Raw genomic sequence first — 16,480 nt, 5'->3', positions numbered from 1 at the left:
CCTGAGAAAAGAGCTGGGTGGCTGATCACCCCAGCAGCTGGGGCCCCAAGGCCTGAAGACAGGCAGTGAAGTGGGAAGGACACTGGGCTGAGGGTCAGGGGGTCTGGCCTCTGGCCCTGGATCCCCCACCCACTACCTGTGAAGCCACAGGCAAGTCTTTTGGCCTCTCTGAACCTCAGTCTCTTCATCTGTAAAATGAAGATGATAATATCTTCTCTTCCTACTTCACAAGGCTGTTCTAAGGATCAAATAACAGATATAACACAGCTCTGCATCCACTGAGTAAAGCGATATGCAAATATAAGAGAATGGCTTGGTCACTCACAGCTGAAGGAACTTACGTAAAGTCACTTTCCTGAGCTTAATCTCAAGAGAAGGAGAACATAATCGCTCAAGTTCTTTCTAGATCAACTATGCTATGACTGTTTAAGTCTACTTTGATTTTCTGTTATTTTCTGGTTGTACTGTAGTGCACACAACATTTCCCTTTGCTAACTTTTTTTCCTAGGGAAATAGAGAAATTAAGCTTTAAACTATGTGAGCGGTGCAGGTGGCTAATATGAATTTCCCACTCTGATTCATAAAGACACCGTCCTAATTAAAAAACTTTTCATTTCAAAAACTTTTACATTTGCTTTGTCACATGCACCATATGGAACATACTTGGATTTTTGTCCTGGTCCATGCCTTGTTCATGGGCTTCTTGCCACTCCCAACAGGTTTCACAGTAAGCTCGTATCTGTTCCAAAAGATGAAGGACTCGGATTTCACGCCTGCCTCTCTTGTCATCAGGCTGTGAGTGAATGATGTTGTGGAGTGCTGCACTGGCCCTGGCCAGAGCCTCTTTACCGCCCCAGGAATTGCTCAACAACACAGAGTCTTTGTCATTGCCATGTAAAAGCTGGATGAGGAGAGGAAGACATCCAGACTGTCACATGGATATACAGCTGTCTTGGGAGCTAGACATAGCTAGCAAAGTTCACGACATATCATCCTTATCATGAGTACCAAGCATTGACAACAATGAATACACCATTTCCACCTGTGGGCCAAATGAGTTTAGAAACAAAATTATGACTTTAATAGCCAAAAGCCAACACCAATGAAGTGATGAATGGGATATTAGCTGTAACTCAAACAAAAACAGAAACAAAAACAAAAATCTCTTTCCAGGATGAAGTAATGAGCGTTATTTCAAAATCCATATTGCTATAATCATTATCACCATCTTCTTTATGAGTAAATATTAGTAGTGGTAGTATATAGTCATAAGGAGACAGTAGGTTCTTGCATACCTAAACTGCTATTATCTGGATCAGTGGGTGAAAATCTGTTATCATAATGAAAGACAATCAACTGATTTTTCTCTTTCTCACATCTCCCCCACCCACCACACACACACACACCTACCAACACATACAGAGCAAGAAATGTGGTTTATCTAAAATTCTTTACACAATTAAAAATTTTACTTTTTAAAATCTACAACCATAATCAGTAAAGAGAAAATGTTTTTTAGCAATTACTATTTACTAAATAAGTACTGGTTCTAAGCAATTGCTAACCGTCACCAGATTATAATATTGTTAAAATTATGATATCTCCCTTATACATGTAAAAGTATTTTGTCATAAAGGGATCATATAGGGATGATCCCTGATCATATAGAGATACAAAGTCAATATTCTTATTTAATTTTTTTTAAGCAGCTGGTAAGCATCATTACTCCCTTCCTGTAAATTCCAAGAATTTACTCAGAAGCAGATCAGAAACAGGAAATAGCACCCAGTCATCCTGTCCTGTGATCAACCGCATTTTTTAAAAGCAAGAGCTACTGTGTGAAAGTTGAGGCTATTATAGAAATGCATCATATCTATAAATTAGTGGTTCCAAACCAGGGGCAACTTTAGCCACCTTGAGACTCTTCTGGTAATGTCCTACTATTTGCAAGTGAGCTGTGTGACACAAGCAGGTTACCAGAGTTCTCTGAGGTCCAGCTGTCTCAGCTGCCAAACGGAGTAATTTACCTAATAGGGTTTTCTTTGTGAAGATTAACTAAAGTCACACATGTATACAGGACAGTAGCTGGCATTCAAAAATGTAGTAAGGTCTTAATATTATCATGCAAAAATCACTCCAAAAGGAAATGGTATTCAAGCTGCCAGTTTTCAAGCAATAGTACTCTTATATATTAAAGGTTTTCTTTACAGTAAAAACTACTCATGTTGGACAGACTGGGGTGGAATTCTAATTTAATTACCATCTTTTTGGCTTTAGTATTCTCACTTAAAAGAGGGGCAAGAATAATACATTCAAAGGGTTTTGGAAAAGATCAGAGATAGTTTACGTACAAGTCTTAGCAGTTACTGGCATATTAGTGATCCCAAGTAGTAACTATTGTGAGTTACTAAAAGGATTAAGTTTTATATTAATAATATCACTGCTACTCTAAAATTCATTTCTTATATCGACATTAGTTATGTAATGCTTTTCCTCAGAGCCATTATATTACTAAAGTAAAGAAAGAGTATGTAGAATATGCTATGAAAACAAGGAAGTATTTAGATGTAATGGAAAATATACTGTTTAAAAAATAGTCCCCGTGCTCCAAATGTAGTGCTTCAAAGGAGGCAGACACAGACTGCATGGGCAGACGCGAGGGCCCTGGGTCAGAAAACGCTCTGTAAAGAAGGAAAGCCCAAGAAGAGCTCTGCAGGCTGGCGAGGACCCTGAGGGTCACTGTGCAGCAGGGTGGGAAGTGGAGGGCTGCACCACTGCAGCCAGGGCAGCCAGGCAGAAAGTCATGGGGAGGGGAGAGCTCAGGGGGGCGAGCCAGCTGTGGGCTGCACCTCAGGATGCTTGCAGAGACCTGGCTGTCATTTCTTTAAGAGACTGCGATGATGGAAACAAAAGAATACTTAAGCCAAAATTAAAAGAAGCATGAAGAATGTTTTAGTAGAGCACTCAGAGTTCTAGCGACAAGACTCTATAATCCGTTACCTTGGTTCCCAGATGACTGGTCAGCCTTCAAGGAGCTTAATGTGTGCTACTAGAGCTCAAAACACTGGCTGTTTCATGATCTATTCGTGTACTTGACCCCTAGAAATTAAGCAAATTATAGACAGTATAATGTAGATTATAGATAAATATAGCTAGCTTCATGCTAAGATAGTCCAAATGAACTGTCTTTAGGGTAAATAGCTAAATATACCATTAAAGTGTGAACATTTATAACTGCTCAAAATGAGTATTTTTATCTATAAACTTGAGTAGAATTTAGAGAAAGTAGGAAGGAGGAAAGGAGGGGAAAAAAAAGGAGGAAAAAAAAAAACTGTTGTAAAAGACAAAGTACAATGTAGAAGAAACCAAACACTGAAGACATTCTAAGAGTAATATTCTTTCCCAAATCAAAAGGCATGAAACCATATTCAGCTAAATATACACTGGCTGGAAGAAAGCCCCATTGAGTGATGAAATGCTTCCCAAGGCCCACTAGACTTCACACTCCAGGATGTCTGGCTCTAGGTGAGTGACCACACCATCATGGTCATCTGGGTCATGAAGGTCTTTTTTGTGCACTTCTTCTGTGTATTCTTGCCACCTCTTCTTAGCATCTTCTGCTTGTTATGTCCATACCATTTCTGTCCTTTCTTGGTGCAATGCTAGTCTGTAGGAATATAAGTGAGTAAGACACCCCCACCCTCGCTGCATATGGAGCCTGGACAGGTTGCTCAACATGTAAACACACAGTGCCGTGACGAGCGCAGGTGTGCAGACAGGAGTGGCGGGCACTCAGCTCGGGATTGTAGAGTAAAGGGCTGTCTGACTGTGAACGACAGAGAGGTGTCTCCTTAAAAAAGAGGAGGGTCAGCCACACAGCAGCTCAGATGAGGCAGAGGCCCTAAGCACAGGTCACAAAGAATGTGTACGTGTGTGTGTGCCTGTGAGAGAGAGAGAGAGAGAGAGAGAGAGAGAGAGAGAGAGAGAGAGAGAGAGAGAGAGAGAGAGAGAGACAGAGAAACTGACTCACTTGGAGATTAAGAGCTTCTTCTGATTGCAATAAGGAGGATGGAGTTGAGGGACCAAGACTCAAGATAAAGAGAGCAGGTGGGAGACTTTTAAGGAAATTTTGGCAAAGGGCTGCTTTTGATCTACAGGAGGAAATGAATGACTCCTTATGCTGAAGCAAGCATACTGTCTTTAAGGATATCTAAATACTTTGACTGTTTCTGGTAGTGAGGATGTAACACAACCCATAAGGAGCCTTGTCTTCTAGAATTCACCACCTTGTGAACTACTCCTGTGGTTAAGTGTAGGCCAGATTTTGTGTAAGGCTTTTAGCGAACAGACTGCTATAGATATGATGAGAAGTCACTTTCAAGATAAGTTTACAAAAACTGTGGCTTCCATCCTGGACACCCTCTCTTGTTCTTCTCTGAGGGATTGCCAGATACTACACTATGAACTGCTCTTTGCAGAGGCCTTGGTGGCAAGAAATGATACCACTGGCCGACAGCCTGGACATCTCAGGCCTGCTAACAGTCATATGGTGAGTTTAGAAGCAGATCCTCCCCTCATCAAATCTTGAAATGACTGTGGCCCCAGCCAACATGGCGACTGCAGCCTATGAGAGACCCTGAACCAGAGGCACTCAGCTAAGCTGCACCAGGATTCCTGACCTACAAAGACAATAAATGGTTGCTGATTTAAGCTGCTAAATTTGTCAGGCAGCAATAGATAACTAACATATTGTTTGAAACAGAAGAGAAACAAGAGGTTACATTACAAAGCAAGGAAAAACCCATGTCTACGATGAAACATGTTCTGACATTCATTTCAGTGTAGACATCAATCACCTTTAAGCTTCAGACTTAGTATCTTTCTATATAGATTCTTGATTTTGGGACACTCTCCACTCTGCTCTCCCAAACTCTCTAGCTAGAAACCTAGATGGATTTATTATAAGGAGATTCCAAGAGAACATTCCCATACCCATACTACCTATAAGCCAGAACTTGAGTCTTGAGAATCTTTCCTGGGCCTTTTTATTATGATTAAGTCTGCACCAACATCCTTCAGAGGGACCAGAGAAGCAGTAACCTGTAAGAAATGGTTATCGTTGTTCGGTCGCTAAGCCAAGTCTGACTCTCTGTGACCCCATGGACTGCAGCATGCCAAGCTGTCCTTCACTATCTCCTGGAGTTTACTCAAACTCATGTCCTTTGAGTTGGTGATGCCATCCAACAATCTCATCCTCCTTTGCCCCCTTCTCCTCTTGCGCTCAATCTTTCCCAGCATCAGGGTCTTTTTCAATGATTTGCCTCTTTGCATCAGGTGGCCAAAGTATTGGAGCTTCTGGATCAGTTCTTCCAATGAATATTCAGGGTTGATTTCATTTACTATTGACTGGTTTGATCTCCCTGTAGTCCATGGGACTCTCAAGAGTCCTCTCCAACACCACAGTTCAAAAGCATCAATTCTTCACTGCTCAGCCTTCTTTACAGTCCAAATCTCTCATCTGTATATGACTACTAGAAAAACCATAGCTTTGACTATATGAACCTTTGTCAGCAAAGTGACGCCTCTGCTTTTTAATATGCTGTCTAGGTTGGTCATAGCTTTTCACCCAAGGAGCAAGTGTCTTTTAATTTCATGGCTGCAGTCACCATTCGCAGTGATTCTGGAACCCAAGAAAATAACATCTGCCACTGTTCCCACTTTTCCCATCGACTTGCCATGAAATGATAAGACAGGATGCCATGATCTTCATTCTTTGAATGTTGAATTTTAAGCCAGCCTTTTCACTCTCCTCTTTCACCCTCATCAAGTGGTTCTTTAGTTCCTCTTCACTTTCAGCCATTAGAGTGGTATCATCTGCATATCTGAGGTTGCTGATATTCCTTCCAACAATCCTGATTCCAGCTTGTGAGTCTCCTAGCTTGGCATTTCTCATGATGTACTCTGCATATGAGTTAAATAAGCAGGGTGACAATATACAGCCTTGATGTACTCCTTTCTAGATTTTTAACCAGTCTGTTGTTTCATGTCTGGTTCTAACTGTTGCTTCTGACCTGCATCTCCTTTTCAACACACATTAGAATCAAGCACTTCTCTATCTTCTGGTCCTCCTTTATCCACCTTTCAATATCCACTGCCATCAGAGGCACTCAAATGTGTGCCGAGGGGCCCAAGAAGGACTATGCCTGGCAGTTCAATCAGTACAGCTGGGACACAGTCAATTTCAACTACACTTGCTGGGTACAAATCCCTCTTCTATTATCTACTTGCTCACTTTAGGAAGGGACTCAAAAAACAGTATTTTTCTGAGAAAACAAAACAAAACAAAGTGACTCTAAGAAGTTCACCATAAAGGTAGCAACAGTCTCCAACTCTCTGTGAAACTGTGTAAGAGGGAGAAGAAGCAAAAGAAGCAAGCACCCTCCTCACCTTGCCTTTTTTCATACAGATGGTACACGGAAGTGGCCCAACAGTAGATGAGAAGTTTCTCTTTATTAAAGTACTATAGCTAATTCTACAACCCTTAGTGAATTAATAAAGGTAGACATTAAGTATAAATGCTGTGAATATCACAAAAAGATGTTATGTGCTTTCTGGTGGAAGACCACTATGCTACCTATGAAAGTCTCAGGCATAGAATGAGGGCCTGAGACCAAATCTGATCACATTGCTAGACCCAATACCAATTTACAGGGAATACAGAAGACAGAGAGATAGGTCAAACTTCACCATGCAGATGTTCCTAGCAAAATTCAGACTATGGAAAACTTGAGAAGACAAATAACTTTGGTTATTCAATAAATATACAGCAAAAATCTAAGAGACAAAGAAGAAATCTATAGATTAAAAGAAACTTCAAAGACACACTAACCAATCTCTGTGCATGAACTTTATCTGGCCCTTGTGTCAAATAAATTTAAAAATTATGACATTTACGAAGCAACTGCAAATTTGAAATCTGATGCTACCGAGGAACTACTGTTAGTTTCTTTGGGAGTGTAATAATGGCATAATAGTTATGTATTCTAGGTGTCCTCTGGCTGCAGGACTGCTTTAGCAATTCTGGGCCTTTTGTAGTTCCACAGAAATTTTAGTATTATTTGTTCTAGTTCTGTGAAAAATGTCATAGGCATCTTGACAGGAATTGCATTAAATCTGCAGAGTGCTTTGGGACTTCGGACAATACTACCAAGCTACAGTAATCAAAACAGCATGGCATTTGTACAGAAACATGACAGATAGACACACAGACCAAAAGAACAGGATAGAGAACCCAGAAGTAAACCCACATACCTACAGTCAGTTAATCCTTGACAAAGGAGATAAGAACACACAACGGAGAAGAGACGGTCTTTTCAGCCAGTGACACTAGGAAAGCTGGACAGCTACATGTAAATCAGTGAAGTCAGCACACACCCTCACACCATAAACAAACAAGCCCCCAAAATCCCTCAAATTGTTTTAAAGACATAAGTATAAGACATGATACCATAAAACTTCTGGAAGAAAACATAGGCAAAATAGTCTCATAGTCTCAAATTATAGCAATATTTTCTTAGATCAGTCTCCCAAGGGAAAACAAATAAAAGCAAAAATAAATAAATGGGACCTAGTCAAACTTAAAAGATTTTTTTCCAGTAAAGAAAACTATCAACAAAACAGAAACACAGCTTACAGACTGGGAGAAAATATTTGATTGACAGTCAATATCCAAAATGTACAAACAGCTCATACAACTCAGTATCAAAAAAATAAAAATAAAAAATAAAAGCAACAAAAATCAAAGGATGGACAGAAGACCTAAACAGACATTCCTTCAAAAGGCATACAGATAGCCAACAAATCACGAAAAGATGCTCAACATCACTGATCACTGAGAAATTCAAATTAAAAATGGCCACCATCAAAGCAAAAAGTCTGGAGAGCATGTGGAGAAAAGGAAATCCTTCTACACTGTTAGTGGGAATATAAATTGGTACAGCCACAATGAAAACCGGTATGGAGGTTTCTTAAAAAACTAAAAATAGAGTTACCACATGATCCAGCAATCTCACTCCTGGGCATAAATCCAAAAAAGATGAAAACTCTAATCTGAAAAGATAAATGCACCCAAATGTTCACAGCAACACTATTTATATTAACCAAGACATGGAAAGAACCCAAGTACCCATCAACAGATGATGGTTTTAAGAAGATACAATGGTTTAAGAAGTCACAAAAAAGAATGAAATACTGCCACTTGCAGCACCATGGATGGAGCTAGAGAATGCCATACTAAGTGAGGGAGTCAGACAAAGACAGACATTATATGAGATCACTTATATGTACAGTCTAAAAAATAATACAACTATATCTACACACAAAACAGAAATAGACTCACAGACACAGAAAACAAACTTACGGTTACCACAGATGACAGAGAAGGACAAATTAAAGGTATGGGATCAACAGATATAAATAATCCAAAAAATATGTATATGTTACTGAATCACTTTGCTGTAGAGCTAAAACTAACACAATAATGTAAATCAACTGTATTTTCAATTTAAAAGAAAGTATTCTTAGACACAGAAAACAAACTTATAGTTATTAAAGGGGAAATGGGAGGAGGGATAAATTAGGAGTATGGGATTAACAGATACATACACTTTGATATATATAAAATAAACAAGGATTTACTTTATAGTATGTGCATGTGTGCATGCTAAGTCGCTTCAGTCACATCCAACTCTTTGTGACCCTATGGACCATAGCCCACCAGGCTCCTCTGTCCGTGGGATTCTCTAAGCAACAACACTGAAGTGGGTTGCCATGCCCTCGAGATCTACCCAACCCAGGGATCAAACCCGCAGCTCTTTTGTCTCCTGCACTGGCAGGCAAGTTCTTTACCACTAGCACCACCTGGGAAGCCCTAGGGAATTTTATTCAATATCTTGTAATAACCTAAAACGGAAAAGAATTGGAAAAATACAATATAACTGAATCACTTTGCTGTATACCTGAAACTAACAATGTTAGGAATCAACTACATTTCAATTAAAAAAATGTTATATTCTGTAAATACACAGTGAAGTATTTAATATTTAAGCAAAAAATGATGATGTCTGGGATCTTTTCCAAAAATAAAATCAGAGGACAAAGTATATAGGGTACCTGCAGATTACTCTATTACTCTGTTTGCCTCTGTATATATTTGAAATTTTCCATAATAACAGGCTTAAAAACATATTATTGGCAGTGGAAAAGGTTCTCCTACCATTTCATCTCTTTCCCAGTCTTGTTTGAACTTCATCACTACTTACCGGTTGTCTCACTAGAGATCTGGTTCTAAACATTAAATGGAAAAGCTGAGATCGATTCATAAATGAATTACACATAAAGTTATATACTAAGCAAGTAGGGATCTAGCCCATATAATTTATTTCTAGCTTTCTCTTTTCATTTAACATTCAAGGGAGATTAATCACAGATCAAAAATCCCTCTTTCTAGAAGGGATGTTAGTTATCCCTTCCAACCTACATATATTCATTGCTATTATCTACTATTTATTTATCAGGGACTGTGGGGATATAAAAATGAATAAAACTGGAAAGAATCTTTGTCTTTCTGGAGCTTACAATTTAGTAGGGAGAACAGAAATAACCACATAAATAAATATAAAACTGCAAATGTGGTCTTCAAGGTGAGAAGAACAAGCGAGGACAGCCTGTAATGGGATGTGAACAGTTCAAGCCTCTTGAGAGAAATCACGCTAAAGTTCAGACACACACAAACTGCTGTTAACTGAGTGAAGTGGGATGAGAAGGCACAAGAGGGAACGGGCAGATGGTGTGCAGGCTGCAGCAGAGGAAGCCGTCAAGGGGAAGTCCTGAAGGGCCAGCGTGGCAGGCGTGCTGAGAGCAAAGGGTGACAGACCGCTGGCAAGTTTAGGCAGGAGCCAGGTTATACAGGTCGTAGTAAGGCTTGTCTTTTTCTGAGAATCAATGGATGCCAACAAAGGATTTTACCAAGAGGGTGATTTACTCGTGAAAGATCATTCTGGCAGAGTGGCTGTGGGCAGGAAACCAGGTGAGGTACAATGAACTTCCTTCCCCAAGGGCACTAGGGCAGGAGCTTGATGGATCATATTACTGTGATTCTGAGAAAGTCAAAGAGATTATTTTCAGTTTTGTTAGTGTCAACTGTTTTGTCTCTGGAGCAAATAACAAAAGAAATGAACAAACCCCAAGAGTCTGACAGGTAAAGGGATTTTGGCATAACTGGATCACAGTCTCACAGACACACCTCTTATCTACATTAAGATCTGGACGTAGCTGTAGCGTCATTAATGTGATTTTGGTTTTTGTCTTGTAAGTTTGTTATGATTTTATCGCACACTAAAGTCTTACATTTTTAAATGAAGCCTATGGTTCTTTTATGGTTTCCTACTCACTTCATGATTATAAAACCTCTATGCTCATTTCCTTAACTTTTAATATTTCTAACAGTTTTCATTTGGGGGACTTCCCTGGTGATTCAGTGATTAAGAATCTGCCTTCTAATGCAGGGGATGCGAGTTTGACCCCTGGTCTGGGAACTAAGATCCCACATACTGCAAGGCAACTAAGTCCGAGGGCCACGACTTCTGGGCCTGCACGGCGTAACAGAAGATCCCGCATGCCACGACTAAGACACAACATAGGTAAATAAGTAAACTGTTTTTTAAAGTTTTCATCTTTGACATTAAATCTAATATATTCAGAGTTAAATTCTGATATAAGAAATGAGATAAGAATTCAATTAAAAAAATAAATATTGAGCTTATTGGCTAGGTGAGGCTTTAAAGGATATAATAATTGAAATATGACCCCAAAGTATAAATAGTGGGTCTTAATCCTAAAGCAAAAAAAAAAAGATTTTTGTCAAGAAGACAGAACTTCTTTCTACATATGTGTAGGAACACATGATAATCCCAGAGAACTCCCTAAGTAGTAGACAAGGAACCCAAATGTACTATTGGAATATAATTTTTTTTGCCCTAATTCACCATCTGTAGAGTATTATCCAGTACAATGTGGACCAGTAATATTAAAATGAAGTATATTTTTGTTTAAATGTGGTAAATTTAAATATTTAAATTAAGTATGAGACATTTTAAGCTTTAAATTTTAATGAACTAATAGAACAAATAAATAGTATCATTAAAAGTAATCTATAGGCACTAAAGGAATATTTTATATCAACAGTAAGAAAATTTCCTTAAAATCAACTTAGTTGAAACTGTATTTTAAAAAATCATTCATTTAAAACATAAAATATTGCTTGAAAAAATGTGGAGAATACAGAACACTCCAAAGAAAAATACTCATTAGGATACATTCCAATCAAACTCTAATAGAAAACTGATGGCAGCACAACAAGATAATGTTCTACATTTTAAAAAATTGTCTTCCATAATTTTCCTAAAGATGATAATAGTAAATATGACTAGGGTATTTATTTACTTTTATTTTAATGGGCATTAGAATTGTTTATTTAAATGCTAGGTTTCTATAATCCTGGAATACAACTGAAGATGAAAATATTAACTCTTTATGATTTTTTTAAAAAACACAAAAATATCTTAGAATGCCACAGAGAAAGAGCAAATCTATTCAATGCAAGCAGTAATAACTAGGTCAAATCACATATGACCAAAATGCAGCTTAGTATTTATTTTTCAAAGAAACTCTACTCACATTAATCATTTTAGGCTAAAACAGAGACACATACTTTAGAGCTATAAAATATACTTGGAAATTTGAAAGCTTCATAGTTAAATATAATAAAGAAAAATGACATAGCATTTTAGTACTGAATTCTTCTGGAGATATCCATTTAGGAAGGAAACAGGTCATGTGAGAATCATCTCACTCAGTATTTCTTTTAAAATATTTAAATAGTTAACTAGAAAAGAAATTAATAAAATAATCTATTTACCTGACTGCTACCCGCAGTTGCCATGTTGATTTCTGCCACTCCTTGACCTTCATTCTGCCGTTCGGCTTCATGTGAGCCAGCTTCATGCTTGCTCTGAGATGACCTCTGTTAATATGGAGTTAACATCAATACATACAAAAACGGTGCATGCTTTCTCAGCCCACAGCTTTCCTTCTTTCTTGCTCTAAAGCTCTGAAGGCCTCAATGACACAGGTTCACAAAAGCACGGAGCTGCACTCCATAGCCTCCAGCGGGCTGTCAGCTGCCTGTCTCGGTCACAGCAAAGTGAAGTGTGTCCCTCGAACACTAGGGCTGCACAAGACAAAGGGTTTTCTGAGACCCACAGAAACACCATCCTCCACCAGCTGTGCTCACATCACTATCGGGGACATAACCCAACTAGAGCAAATAACTGTCTTTTCCGCAAGGTCACATGGTTCTGGTATTTAATAGAGCTGCAAATATAGCAGTTACTATAGCTTATAAATACCTTCTATGTAAGTATATTTATACTTACACACACATATATTTTTATATATATCTGCTAATAAAAGTAATATGAAACCAACAGATAAGCTCTTAGATTCTAATATGAATAAAACCAAAACCTTTTCTAATGTAACCACCATCTGTTAGGTAAAGTGAAAGGGCAAGATTATATCCAGTAAAAGCAGTAATTTCAAGACAGATTATATCTAGTACAAAGCAGTCACTTCGAAAACTATCACCACAGAATCAAAGAAAGAAAATAATCAAGTATCTTTTATAGAAACAATTACCAGTGTGCCTCCTCTAGGAACATTATAGGCAAAATTAAAAATTACACATTAAAAATTGTGACATAATAATGGAAAACTATGTTACAAAATGGCTTCCACTGGAATTTATTTAAACATAAAGCTTTCCTAGACCATTTAAAATGTGACTTTAAAATAATTTACATATACTATTTCCATCAATAAACAAGTGTAAGTTATACATAGGCAAAAGAGAAGTAGTCCCAATAATTCAGAAACAAGAAAAAACAGTACCTTGGGAAAGTGATACCATAAAATTCAACAAAATCATCTAAAGCAGAGAATACAAAGTCAGTGAAGAGAAAAAATGAATCAACGAGCACTAAATCTACAAAGATTTGACACTGACATCACTGAAGATGTCAATATAAAAGTAATTATTGAGTATGTGCTATGTCAGTTACTTGCAATAGGGCTGGAGAACACAGTACTGACAAACCCAGGCATCGTTCAACGCACTCTTCCAGATTTAGTCTAGTCAGGGATGCTATCAAATAATGAAAGAAACAACAGTAAAGTTAAACACTTCGACAAGCACTCTGAAAAAAGAGCACAAGTTGCTTATAAGGATATATAACAGAGGGACATCAGACATTGTGGGAGTCGGGGGAAGTGCTCTCTTAGGAAGTATTGTTTGGACTGAGATCTAAAATATAAACAGGAGTTCTAGGAAACGGGATATGGCAGAGGATGAAGGAAACAGAGACCACATGCAAAAATTTAGGGAAATAGAGACCATATGCAAAGGAGCTGTGATGGGAGAAACGTGGTTTGCTCTAGGATATCAAAGAATTACAGTGTGAAGAGTAGAACAGAGAGATGGTTAAAAAAAGGAACTTAATGATTTTGTTGAATTTTAGTGTGATTCTCAGATGGCACTCATGCCCCCACATAACCAATACTCTAAAGGAAAAAGGTGCATGTATTCTGATCGTTTAAACTCAAATTTTGTTTTTTTTTTTTTTTTTTTTTTTAATATTATTTTATTAGTTGGAGGCCAATCACTTTACAACATTTCAGTGGGTTTTGTCATACATTGACATGAATCAGCCATATAGTTACATGTATTCCCCATCCCGATCCCCCCTCCCACCTCCCTCCCCACCCGACTCCTCAGGGTCCTCCCAGTGCACCAGGCCCGAGCACCTGACTCATGTATCCCACCTGGGCTGGTGGTCCGTTTCACCATAGATAATATACATGCTGTTCTTTCAAAACATCCCACCCTCACGTTCTCCCCCAGAGTTCAAAAGTCTGTTCTGTATTTCTGTGTCTCTTTTTCTGTTTTGCATATAGGGTTATCGCCACCATCTATCTAAATTCCGTATATATGTGTTAGTATACTGTAATGTTCTTTATCTTTCTGACTTACTTCACTCTGTATAATGGGCTCCAGTTTCATCCATCTCATTAGAACTGATTCAAATGAATTCTTTTTAACGGCTGAGTAATATTCCATGGTGTATATGTACCACAGCTTCCTTATCCATTCATCTGCTGATGGGCATCTAGGTTGCTTCCATGTCCTGGCTATTATAAACAGTGCTGCGATGAACATTGGGGTGCACGTGTCTCTTTCAGATCTGGATTCCTCAGTGTGTATGCCCAGAAGTGGTATTGCTGGGTCATATGGCAGTTCTATTTCCAGTTTTTTAAGAAATCTCCACACTGTTTTCCATAGTGGCTGTACTAGTTTGCATTCCCACCAACAGTGTAAGAGGGTTCCCTTTTCTCCACACCCTCTCCAGCATTTATTGCTTGTAGACTTTTGGATAGCAGCCATCCTGACTGGCGTGTAATGGTACCTCATTGTGGTTTTGATTTGCATTTCTCTGATGATGAGTGATGTTGAGCATCTTTTCATGTGTTTGTTAGCCATCTGTATGTCTTCTTTGGAGAAATGTCTGTTTAGTTCTTTGGCCCATTTTTTGATTGGGTCGTTTATTTTTCTGGAATTGAGCTTCAGGAGTTGCTTGTATATTTTTGAGATTAATCCTTTGTCTGTTTCCTCATTTGTTATTATTTTCTCCCAATCTGAGGGCTGTCTTTTCACCTTACTTATAGTTTCCTTTGTTGTGCAAAAGCTTTTAATTTTCATTAAGTCCCATTTGTTTATTTTTGCTTTTATTTCCAATATTCTGGGAGGTGGGTCATAGAAGATCTTGCTGTGATTTATGTCGGAGAGTGTTTTGCCTATGTTCTCCTCTAGGAGTTTTATAGTTTCTGGTCTTACATTTAGATCTTTAATCCATTTTGAGTTTATTTTTGTGTATGGTGTTAGGAAGTGTTCTAGTTTCATTCTTTTACAAGTGGTTAACCAGTTTTCCCAGCACCACTTGTTAAAGAGATTGTCTTTTTTCCATTGTATATCCTTGCCTCCTTTGTCAAAGATAAGCTGAGAAATCCCTTGCATTCCTATACACTAACAATGAAAAAACAGAAAGAGAAATTAAGGAAACAATACCATTCACCATTGCAACAAAAAGAATAAAATACTTAGGAGTATATCTACCTAAAGAAACAAAAGACCTATACATAGAAAACTATAAAACACTGATGAAAGAAATCAAAGAGGACACAAACAGTTGGAGAAACATACCGTGTTCATGGATTGGAAGAATCAATATTGTCAAAATGGCTATTCTACCCAAAGCAATCTATAGATTCAATGCAATCCCTATCAAGCTACCAACGGTATTTTTCACAGAATTAGAACAAATAATTTCACAATTTGTATGGAAATACAAAAAACCTCGAATAGCCAAAGTAATCTTGAGAAAGAAGAATGGAACTGGAGGAATCAACCTGCCTGACTTCAGACTCTACTACAAAGCCACAGTCATCAAGACAGTATGGTACTGGCACAAAGACAGAAATATAGATCAATGGAACAGAATAGAAAGCCCAGAGATAAATCCACGAACCTATAAACTCAAATTTTGAATGGTCTAAGAAGATGGGAAACACAAGAGATCAACTTGCAGACTAAATATTAAAGTAAGTGGGAGATGACAGTCCTTTACACCCAGGGAAGCACTGATGCTTGGAGACAGAGGTCAACCTGAAGGACTGCACGACAGACTGGATACAGTGAGTGGAAGAAGAGATCTGGGGTCACAAACTACTCTTCTGTTTCTTAGCTCACACAGCTGAATAATGGTGGTACCATTCATGGAGACAGATAATACTAAAGGAGAAGGAGGATTTGGAGGATGTGGGGGTCACAAGGAGGACTTAGGAGGAGACCATCATTAGTTGTGCTTTGGTTACGTTGGATTTAAAATGCCTTTAAGACAATTCACCCACTTTAAGTGTACAACTCAATGACATTGAATAAACTTACCAAGAATCACTATATTTCAGTTTTAGACCATTTTCATCATTCTAAAAAGATCCTTCATGCTCATTTATAGGTAATCCCCATTCCCACTCACAGCTCCAAGTAACTATGACTCTGCTCTGTAAACTCGTCTTTTCTGTACGTTTATTGTAAATGGAATATACGGACTTACATGTCTAGCTACTTTTACTCAGTATAATGTTTTTGAGGTTCACCTCAGTTATAGTGTGTGTCAACAATTTGTTCCTTTTAATTGCCGAGTAGTATTACATTGTAACGGTATACATTTTATTTATTGATTTACCAGTTGATACACTTTTGCATTTTTCTACTTTTGGGCTACTGTGAATAATACTTCCATGAATA

The 16,480-nt window shown here is 38.1% G+C and overlaps 1 long non-coding RNA gene across 1 annotated transcript in view; it reads right to left on the bottom strand.

The window, feature by feature from the left end:
- Positions 1-16,480, bottom strand: part of LOC136155175 (uncharacterized) — a 192,981-nt gene that overhangs the window by 114,618 nt on the left and 61,883 nt on the right. Inside the window, exons 8-9 of the long non-coding RNA XR_010660706.1 lie at positions 11,978-12,289; positions 10,027-10,157 (exon numbers count right to left, since the gene is read on the bottom strand). This is a non-coding gene — a long non-coding RNA (uncharacterized lncRNA). The remainder of the gene's footprint in view (positions 1-10,026; positions 10,158-11,977; positions 12,290-16,480) is intronic.

The sequence above is a fragment of the Muntiacus reevesi genome, unplaced genomic scaffold (assembly GCF_963930625.1).
Source record: "Muntiacus reevesi unplaced genomic scaffold, mMunRee1.1 SCAFFOLD_133, whole genome shotgun sequence".
Lineage (NCBI taxonomy): Eukaryota > Metazoa > Chordata > Mammalia > Artiodactyla > Cervidae > Muntiacus > Muntiacus reevesi.
This window is presented reverse-complemented; position numbering and strand designations above follow the sequence as displayed.